The 9,287-nt window shown below is 38.3% G+C and overlaps 1 long non-coding RNA gene across 1 annotated transcript; it reads left to right on the forward strand.

Annotated features, from left to right (window-relative positions):
- The first annotated feature begins 247 nt into the window (after window positions 1-247).
- Window positions 248-1,268, forward strand: LOC148187512 (uncharacterized). Its single transcript, XR_015778695.1, has 2 exons — window positions 248-398; window positions 720-1,268. It is a non-coding gene; the product is annotated as an uncharacterized LOC148187512 (long non-coding RNA).
- Window positions 1,269-9,287: the final 8,019 nt, after the last annotated feature.

A 9,287-nucleotide genomic window follows, 5' to 3' on the forward strand; every position in this document is an offset into this window, starting at 1 on the left:
AGGCAATCCCTAGCGCATTGTGACAGTGTCACAACAAGGCCATCAAAGAGAAGACGCTCACAAAACTCTGCCTTTGCTGACTACGTAGTTGAAATCAGCACACATGTAGATTGTAATGATGAAACAGAACTACGCAGGATTTATTACAGTTGCATTGACTCAGTGTGCGGAGAAATGAAAAATCGCTTCGGGAAACATAACTGTGACCTGATGGAGGCACTAAATGCCCTGGATCCTGTGTGCAAGCCACATTCTTGGATGTCAGAAAGGTGAAGCCTTTACTTGACCTCACCAACACACCTGCTCTGGACTCTGAATTCGAGGTGGCCCGCAACTTCCTCAGGACACAAATGCAAGAGTCTTTTCCACCGGATGGGCAGAAGTGGACAATGAAACAGGTGATTAAGGCTAGGCAAAAGTTCAGTATTGTTTTTATTGTATTCAAATCTCAAAAAGCTACAAGACTCCTTTAGAATTATCAAATAGCCTATATTGTCATGGCCTGGTCATTTGGGACCTTTTAAAACAAACTGATATTTTACAGGATCAAGGTTTCATCAAGCAGTCAAACAGATCACACATCACACCTAACATGATTTAGTTCAATGAGATGAGAATTTATTTGATTGTTCAACATGATGTTGCATACAATTTATATTGTTATCTGGGGAATAATTATGGTTGTAATGATATTGATTTCAACCTTATTTCTCCCTCAGATTTTAAACCAGTTCCAGAAGCCACTGGAAGCAATGCCTACCGTCTTGACTGCATTTAAACATGGCCTGACTTTCGGAGCCAGTACTGCATCCTGTGAAAATTCATTTTCCACTCTGAAAAATATCTTCACAGAGCATCGCCAAACCATGCTTCATCAACGCAAGGCCAACCTGATCCAATTGGCATTTGAGAAGGACTTGACTCGGAAATTTAGGAATGAGTGGAAGGACATTGTTTTAAAAAGGTTTCACACAGTCCACAGACGCCGCCTGCCACTCTACTGAAAGTGATTAAACCTTTCACTCACACACACACACACACACACACACACACACACACACACTTGCAGGCAGAAGGGTAACACTGCTTTGTGATGCTCCCTGTGCTCCCTAGCTGCTGTAGTTACCTCTCCTAGCATGAATGTATACCTCAGTGTTCAGCTTGACATCATCATTATATTTCCAGAAGTTGCAGCTGTATCCCGCTTGTTCCAATCATCAATTCATGTCCTTTTATGCTTGAGTGGAATAAATGGACACAGCACCACACTGTTGTTTGTTTGTTTTTTAGATTTTGAGATGAACTGCCCATTTTTAGAGAGAGGAAAATTATCTCTCAGCACTGTAGGAGTGGTCACAGAGCAGTTGGTCAGCCTGAAGCCAAAAAAAAAAAAAGTAGGTTGAAAAAGTTTGCCCCCCCCAAAAAAATGTAAGCCCCCCCTTAGATTTGTTTCTGCAGCCGGGTCTGTCTCTACATGCTATAATAGGTGGTTTTCACCCATTTTTTGGACATAAAAATTTGAGATCTTTCGCCATACTATACTATGGGGTTTTCGGACATTTTTTAGACATGTTATTTTATGAAGTTTTGGGGCTTTTTTGGCCCTATTGTTTGAAATGCTATGCTATGACATGTTTTTATGAGCTATAATAAGAGTTTTTCAGCCATTTTTTAGACATGTCAAAATTCGAGAATTTTCACCACACTGTAGTATGCGGTTTTTGGCCGTTTTTTGAAATGCTATATAATGACTTTTTTGGCATTTTTTGGTCCCACTTTCAACATGTTTACTATGGTGTGTCTCTACAAGCTATAATAAGTGGTTTCCAGCCATTTTTTGGACAGGTCAAAATTCGAAATTTTTAACTATACTATACTGTGTGGTTTCTTGGCCATTTTTTCGACATGCTATATTATGATTTTTTTTGCATTTTTTGGCCTTAGTTTAGACATGCCTTACTATGACACATCTCTACAAGCTATAATAAGGGGTTTTCAGCCATTTTTTGGACATGTCAAAATTTGTGATATTTCGCCATACTATACTGTGCGGTTTCGACCAGTTTTTCAATATGCTACATTATGATTTTTGGAGCCTTTTTAGGCCTGTTTTTGACATTCTATACTATCATGCAACTCTTTGAGTTATAATAGGCAGTTTTGAGCCATTTTTTGGTCATGTCAAAATTTTTGTCCCTTTTGTCCAATTTTTCGACATGCTATATTATAATATGTTTATGTTCAAGTTTATGTTTGTGTATTTTTTTATTTGACTTTCTACACTATGACAAGTCTGGATAAGCTATTTTCAGCTGTTTTGTCAACATTCCAAAATTTGATGTTTTTTGACATACTATATTATTTCCTTTTCAGCTATTTTTTTGACATGCTATATTATGATGTTTTTGGTTGTTTCTTGGACTTAGTATTATATGACGTACCTTGACAAGCTATAATATGTTGTTTTGAGCTGTTTTTTCAACATGTTAAAAAAATCCCACAACAACAGGTGAACAAAAATAAGAATATATATTTATATTTATTTATTTTATTTTTTTTTTCATAAGTACAAATAAAACTTAAACAAAAACTGAACTACAACAAACCAGGAACTCAGGTGGATCAAGGCAACAGGAACAGGCAGGTGAAACAAATCAGGGAAACAGAGACAGAGGGACACAGAATCAGGGAAACACAGAGAGAGGGACAGAAACAAAGAGACACACAGAGTGACAGGGAGACACAAAGATACAGAAAAAGTACAAGTGATACAAGAGGGGTAAAAATACAAAATAAAACAGGAAACAGATCATCAGTAACTAGAAACAAGGAAAAACTAGAAAATAGAAAACCCTAAATCCACAGTATAACAAAACCCCAAACAATGACATCTATACTATACTATACTATGTAATGGTGCTTTTGGCTGTTTTTTCGACTCACTATACCATGATGCGTCTACACAAGCTGCAACATGTTGTTTTCAGCTGTTTTTTGGATATGTCAAAACTAGAAAACAGTAAAAGCCTAAAACAAAGTCCACAGTATAACAAAACCCCCACACCATGACAGGTGGGGGGCCAGCAGCAGGTGGGGGGCCAGGAGTTTGGGAGGAGGGATCCATGAGTCCAGGCGCTGACCGGACTCAGGGAGCAGGACTGGGGTTAGCCCTGGTGCCGACTGGACTCAGGGAGCTGGACGTCTCCCCAGACCTGAAGGCGTGGGGCAGGCTATGGCGTCGACCCAAAGAGAGACACAGAGAAACACAGAGAAAAGCCACAGGTGATACTCGAGAAGTGAAAATACAAAATAAAACAGGAAACAGATCATCAGTAACTAGAAACAAGGAAAAACTAGAAAATAGAAAACCCCAAAACAAAGTCTACAGTATAACAAAAACCCGAACAATGACAACTATACTGTCGTTTTCATCCATTTTTTTTGCTTACTAATTTTTGAACGACATAGAATAGTATGAGGTTTTGATCTTTTTTTTTTTAACCAAACAGAATAATATGACGCTTTTATACATTTTTGAACGACATACTATTCTATGACGTTTTTATCAATTTTTGAACGACATAGAATTGTATGAGGTTTTGATCTTTTTTTTTTTTTAACCACATAGTATAATATGACATTTTTAAACATTTTTGAACGACATGCTATAGGATTATGTTTTTATCTTTTTTTGATCTTTTTTTTTTTTTTAACCACATAGTATAATATGACATTTTTACACATTTTTGAACGACATGCTATAGGATTATGTTTTTATCAATATTTGAACGACATGCTACAGTATGACGTTTTTGTCAATCAAAGCATCGTGGAATAGTTATTCATCCAAAAATAATCAAAAACATCATAGTATAGTATGTCATCGCAACATCATCAAATACATCATGGTATAATATATATATATATGGTATATAGAAAAAACAGTATTAAAAAATGTATGTATGTTGTCCAAAACTCATCAAAAATGTCATAATATAATAAGTCGGCCAAAAGTCATAACAATTGTCATACTTTAGGATGTAGTCCAAAGCATGTCATCCAAATATCATAAAAACTGTCATTGTATAGTATGTTGTCCAAAAAAAAAAATATCCGTGTGTGTTTGTGTGTGTGTGAGAAAGCGAGAGAGAGATTCCAGCTGCTGTGTATTGAGTTTCTTCACCACAGTATCAGATTACCATATGGATGGTGTAAGAAGGTGCCGGGGAGGCTGAGCATCTGAGAAGGTGTATTGTGAATTGTGATTACACACACACACACACACACACAAACACACACATAAACTGAATATCCTGTGGCTTTGCAGGAGATTTCCTATTCTGAATTAGCTGTGCCTTCAGGGACTGTGGTGTTGTATAATGAGCCGAACATTAATTATTCTGGTGTGTGAGTTTGTGTGTGTGTGTGTGTGCAGGCTTGTGTGTATGGTTAAGTCCGCCTAAAGTAAGTGTGTTTGCTTTAATTCTATAGGATCAAATGGCAAACTGAAGGATTTAAGGACAGGTTAGAATTAGGGACGTAATGTAGGCTTAGTAAATGCATCATTCTCCAAAGTAGAATAACGATTAACACAAACATGCATGTGCATGTGTGTGTGTGTGTGTGTGTGTTTGCCTACGAGTGAAATTATTCTGCCTCTCTTCCGTTGCTCATGAAGCCAGAAGGAATGCTTAATGAGTGTGTCAGCATGTGCTGGCCAACTGTGGTGATGTGTTTGTGTTGGAGAGAAAAGGAGCGTCAGCATGTACGCGACGCAGGAAGTGCGAGTGTGTGTATGTGTGTGGGACTTAGTCTGATGTGGAGTGAGTGAGGCGAACATCACCTCGACATCACCTCAAAGGAAAATAATGAGATTCGTTTTTGAGCTGCATCCTATTAAATAAGTGCAAAGTGTCAAGTTAGCAACATCATTTTGTATTAAGCAAATGGACCGCACCGGGAACAAATGAGGCTCTACGTCTTGTTTTCCTCTGAGCAGGCTTTCGAGAGTTACCGGCTGAGGGCATGAGGTTCAGACTGTGCAGGAAAATAGGAAAAATAGTTCATCAACTAATCATTTAAAAGAAAAAAAAGTCAATCATGCTGTAGAACTTTACAAAATTGGATGAGGCATCTGCAGAAACCTTGCCACGTCTTTTATTGTCTTTGAACATCATAAAATAGCATTAAGCTTTCATCTAACTACACTTAAAAATGCATTCCATGACAGAGAGAAAAAACAACTAAATCATCTTCAAAATAAAGGAAAGATCCTTGAGATGGCATGAATCTAGCAGCATTTATTATCAAGGACTTAGTGTGGTTTTTATATGATACGGGCAGAGCCACTTTTAAGTGCCCTTTGCTTTCCAGGTGAGAGCAACATTGATGCACTGTATGGAAAGTAAAAATGGAAGAAAGGTAATGGAAGGAGAAAAACATCTTTATTGCAAGGTTGTAATGGTGCGTATATACGGCAGAATCATATTTGTTACTCGGGATCATCTGGCCTTGAGTATTCAAACCGTGTGTGACTGAATGGCCTCTTTTCTCATGGATGGTTGTATTTTCATTACGTGAAAAATCTCAAGGCAACGTTTAAATGGCTTGCCTTCTATGCTACCTAGCTCTCATCTTTAAATGCATTTTACAATCGCTATAGAAACAGGAACATGTACATCAAGCTCCTTGATGTAGAGTAATGAGCTTGTTCTACTCTTTCTGGACATTTGTCACTAAGTTTAGTGTTATCAATTGTGCATTTCTGAGCATTTTGTACATTACAATGCTAGATAGTCATGAAAAAAAACAAAAGCTGAAATATTGCAAAAATGTTTCTACACTTGGCTCTCTCGCTTGATCCACTTCTATTTTCTTTGTGGTGTCAGTAGAAATGGCTATCACTAAGAAAGTACAATCTGTTGTTTGGGCAATAGCCCTAGAGCCAATGCAAATTTTAGCTGGGATAGCAGGGATAAATCTGGGCACAGGCAAGTAGGGGGTTTTACATAATTAAGGAGTTTAACATAGTTATTTTTCATACGAGCTTGTAAAGCTCAAAGGGTAAGCCAGTCAGTCACTTTCTGTAACCGCTTGTCCTCGTAAGGGTCACTGGGGACCCACTGAGGAAAAGGAGCATTACTAGCAAGCACAGATATATGGATACAAACGATGTAGATGTCAGAGTATTCAATAAAAATAAATAAATAAATATAAAAAACAGACAAACAAACAGAGTTCAGTTGGCAGCACGTCACAAGCTTTAATGAACCAGACCTAACAAGCAAATTCATCTGATTCAGTTTCAACGGTATGAACACCAAGAAGAACAAATGTACAAAATGTTATTTTCTGCTGCATTAATTAAATTTTCCCAGCCATATCGGAGAGCAGTATGGAACATTCTAGTGTCTGAACGTGATATGTTGGTCTCAGTAAAGCTCAGTGGAGTATTGGTATATTCAAAATGAGTCCATTCAAAATTAAAGTTCTGTATTCAAAACTTTGGAAGAGAAAAGATTAAAGTATTTACAAGTAAAACTCTCAGTCCCAGAAGTTACATGCAGTAAACAATCTCACACATAAATATGTATTTTTAGATTTCATTTATTTCAACGCCTGTAACTGGTAGCCAACTCCTCCTCCTCCTCCTCACTATTTCTCTAACTCTTAAGCAGTCTTAGTAAAAAGCTGTGTGAGTGCGTTGGCACAGTGTAGCCAACAACAGGATGACAGTTTAAAGAAGAGGCTGGCTCAGTAGCAGATCGTGTTCTCTTGAAGCTGTTCTGCCGCATCCCTGCAAACAAAATACACACTGTTGCTCTGCGCCACCGTTACCCCTTGAATTTGACTTGCCAACCAATTAGTCACACAGCTCAAGCCTTTAACAGAGTTTGAATGGGTAAAATGAGAGAACAAACACCTTCCCGCAGTACCATGCTGTGCGGAGGATGTCTGGCTTGCTCATACACCACGAAATGTAAAAAAAAAAAGAAGAAAAAAACAGAAAAAAGGCCTAACGTCAAATACTCTTGAGAGGTTTTTAGGGAGGAGAGGGACTCAAAAGGAGGGATGAAAGGACAAGGAAGGTGTTCATACAACCTCTGCGGCACTCTTCCATGCATCTCTCCACCCCCCAATCCCAGAGCACCTTCAGTGTACACTCCTGCAGCACTCCCCAAGGACCAGACTGATTTGAATACTCCATGCCATCTGATTTTTCATATACTGTTTCTTCTTTTCTTTTCTTTTAAAGAGGGTGAAGAAGGGATAAATAGAGGGAGGGAGGCATGGGAGAGGAGCAGGGCAGAGAAGGAAGTGGGTTTGAATCCATATTTATTAACCGGGTGAATGGATTGTTGAGTTGAAGAATCGGCACCGCTGAAAAGGTATAATTTCCAACACATCTGCAGTAAGTATAGTGTTGTCAACACAGCATGTGTCAAAGATGCAGCATTACTTTTGCATTCAAACAAAACGCAGTTTGCTGCTTACATGCTGAGTTGAGAAGCTAGAGTGTATGAAGGGCTGGTATGTTATTATGTATTTCAGAAAGTGTAGATACAAAGCTGTCTAAACCACCTAAAGTAATCATCTTTTTCTATACCTGAGTGGTTTTAAAAGTCACAACAGAACACTCCCCTCCATGTGTCCTCTTGAAACAGTTCTCATGAAGTGGCCAGCCCGTTCTCATTTTGAACTCTGGCATTGTTACCAGGTGCGACCACATGCCTGCGGAAGGACGGCATCAGGTAGTCACACTGCCAGGAAAGACTCAATATAAGGAGTGCGCTTTTAGGGGCAGGAGGGGCGTTAGATGGGTCTCACCGTGCAGGAGTCTGAAGTTTGCATCCTGTGTGAATGAGTTTTTTTTTTTAATCTTACCATGTGTCTCTTTTGCCTAAACCTAACCATCCATGACTTTGTTGCCTAATCCTAATCACCATGAAGGTCATGTTTCTTTAAATATAAGAATATGCTTTGTTATCCTACCATGTGCATTTGTTGACATCATAGTAACAGCCTCCCAAAGCGTAAACAGCTGACGAAGTATAGCCAAAACGTCATAAGTAGACGCAGAAGGTTACTGACAGAGCGGCAACATGTTATGAGTTGGGATGTGAACGTGCTGAACATGCATACAAAATGGTTCATACGATATCCGCCCCCTAGAATGACATTACACATGATACATAATTAATGTCAAGTTATTGATGTTTGGTTTAGGCAAGTAAAGTTACTGTGGTTAGGGTTTTAGAAAAAGAAAAATGGTGAGGAATTACCTTAAAAGTTCAGTCAAAGTTCCGTAGTGTTTGGGCGGTGTTTTTTCAGGTGTTCTTTTTTTTGACAAGTTTGGTTTTAATTAGTTATTTGATGCTATAAAAAGGGGTTTTCCAACATGACTGACAGCCATGTGTGCCAATCTGTGTGCTCATGCTCAGTGGTGCTGCTTGCATTTGGCTGGATGGGTGGGAATTTGATACCGTAGCGATTGCTACTGGCTCTAAATAATGTCACCATGCAAGATGGCAGCAGCCGTATTCAGTATATTGTGGCTTTAATATTGCACAGTGGGAGTAGTTGGAGACGCATTATCCATCTTTATATAAAGTCTGTGGTCTGAACACCTTTAGAGTTTCTAACTCTCTCACATCTGTCTGCAGAAATGAAGCTAGAGCCAGGAAACTGTTAACGTAAAGGCTGGAAGCAGGAGACAGCAATATGTCTGGCTGTAAAGCTCACCAATTATATTTCAAGTTTGGTAGCACAAAAACTAAAATGTAAAAACAAAAAGCCGCATCTCTTGGCTAGGGCAATTATGTCTAGATGTTTTTTTTTCTGAACAGTGCCAGACTTTTCATCTAACTCTCAGCAAAAAGAAAATGAGCATATATTTCAAGATGTGAACCTGGAAAATACAAACTTACTGCATACAAAACAACCTTTTCCAAATTGAATTGTACATGTAGCCACCCAATGGTGCCTTGAACAGAAATATGTGGTAATTTACATTGTAACTTTTGAAAAATGTGTTGCATATTTCTTTGTTTAAAAATTGAATATCATTATGTGTATTTAGTCAGCATATGTTTTCAAGTTAGTAGAGTCCCAACATAAAAAGTTTGTCTGAGCTAGTACACAAATATAAGCATCTTTACAACCAAACTAATGGGTCAACACAAAAACGCATATAACCATGAAGCCATCCTAATAGTGTCACTCAAGTGTTTAGCATTATAAAGTAAAAAGAAAAAATGGTTGCTATTCACCATGGGCTAGGCTACCTG

The sequence above is a fragment of the Plectropomus leopardus genome, chromosome 14 (genome assembly GCF_026936395.1).
Source record: "Plectropomus leopardus strain MGB_pleo_1.0 chromosome 14, ASM2693639v1, whole genome shotgun sequence".
In the NCBI taxonomy this organism is placed as follows: domain Eukaryota; kingdom Metazoa; phylum Chordata; class Actinopteri; order Perciformes; family Serranidae; genus Plectropomus; species Plectropomus leopardus.